The 1725-nt window shown below is 36.3% G+C and overlaps 1 long non-coding RNA gene across 1 annotated transcript; it reads left to right on the top strand.

The window, feature by feature from the left end:
- The first annotated feature begins 499 nt into the window (after positions 1–499).
- On the top strand, positions 500–1495 carry LOC118753399. The gene is made up of 3 exons (XR_004994800.1): positions 500–698; positions 1015–1188; positions 1260–1495. It is a non-coding gene; the product is annotated as an uncharacterized LOC118753399 (long non-coding RNA).
- The last annotated feature ends 230 nt before the right edge of the window (positions 1496–1725 follow it).

Below are 1725 nucleotides of genomic sequence, written 5' to 3'. Positions count from 1 at the left end.
TGAGTTTCAACGAAATGAAAGTAAGACAATCTTACTGTTATGATTTTTCGTCGTCAACTACGTACAGGTAGCGATGTTAAGAGGGAGACATTACAATCAAGATTTTTAAAGAATATAAAACCTTTATAAAGACGTTTTATGTTTCAGGCCTCATGGCAAAGTGGAAACAGCCAATCTTTTATGATTTTATGTTGCGAAATCATTTCCTTGATCAAGGTTTCCTAATTAATGGGAAACCTGTGAAAAAGGAAATAATTTTGGAATTATTCAGCCCAATTCTTAATGTTCCCGGGGAGTGTGTTCTCTCAGCGAGTAGCATTTTCCGCGAAAATTTGGGAAGAGGAAATTCGGGCTTCAAAAAAAAAACTGTTTGACACTTTTTTGACAACTCAACTCCGTCAATTAAATAAAAACTCTTCAGGGAATTTTTATTCATGATAGGAGGAAAGGGAAAAGAGAGAAAACTCCCAGGGATTTTCTGTTCAGAATCGGCCTGATAGTCAATTACAAGCGTGGACTTGACAATAACTCACAAGATTTCTGCAAGTAACTTGACCGTGGCTGGAGCTCACCGCCAAAAGATCAAGACGGCAGCGAAACTATTTTCGCATACTGTGGCGCAGACCATAACAAGGGCAGCAAGTCTGGGTCATTTGCAGAACCAAAACTGAACCGAATGCTTGCAGTTATTCAAAACAGTATGTATTATTATATTATATTATGAATTTGTTATATTATATATTGTGGTTGTTCACACTTGCCTGGTTATCATGTTAATTGGTTAAAAATTATTATTCTGTATTGTATTTTATTGTTGTAAACGGAATAAAAAATATAACCACATAACCAGATAACCTGATAATCAGGCGGGCGTGAACAACCACAGTATTTCACCATATTACATATCGTTACCTTAATTCACAAATTGATATTATTTTCATAATGCTTTTTGCTTAAGGTAATGATATATTTAAACCTCAATATTAAAACTCACGTTCAAATTATACTCCTTAGACAAATTACTGGTTTGACATTTTAAACGTCAGGGTGCCTCACGCCGACTCCAGGAACGCTGTCTTGCTTACGGTTTAGCGATCGAGGAACAAAACAAGATCCTAAGCGAGATGATCGAACTAGTCAAAAATATGAGGGTGCTTGGCAAATTTAGTCTGCTGCCATTCCAAAAAGGTGAACTAATACATATGTTTATCTCAAGAATAACATTAAATGTTTGTTATTTTTTCTTACTCTATCCCTAGGAATCATTCAAAGTAATACGGCGTTGAAGTTGTATCGACTGAACCAAGACGTACTCGAAAATTTCTTCGGGATTATTCGGTAAAAAGGCGGGTTACATGGTCACCCTGACCAATAGGAGTTCAAGTACCGTCTGCGACTATACCTGCTAAGACACAACAGGGGCGTATTATTTGATTCTGCTAATGTAGAAGAGGATGATACGCCAGACATAGAAATCACGCAGCCTCCGCTTACAAGTAACTTAAAATAAATGTCTATCTATCTCATTCAGCTTAAATATAAAAATGTATTGTATTAATAATTACACATATATTTTTTACCATATTTATTGGTACTTTGCTGAAGAACTAAAGTTCTTATGCAGAACTATGGCCGGTTGAAGAAGCGTAATTCGAGGACTTAGAGCTAGACGGACTCGAGCATTTAGCGGGATATATTTGCCACAAGTTTCAGGACGACATTTCT

The sequence above is a fragment of the Rhagoletis pomonella genome, unplaced genomic scaffold (genome assembly GCF_013731165.1).
Source record: "Rhagoletis pomonella isolate Grant_MI unplaced genomic scaffold, Rhpom_1.0 Rhpom_scaffold_02413, whole genome shotgun sequence".
In the NCBI taxonomy this organism is placed as follows: Eukaryota; Metazoa; Arthropoda; class Insecta; order Diptera; family Tephritidae; genus Rhagoletis; species Rhagoletis pomonella.
Note: the sequence above shows the minus strand (reverse complement) of the source record. Positions and strands in the feature narration are given on the sequence as shown.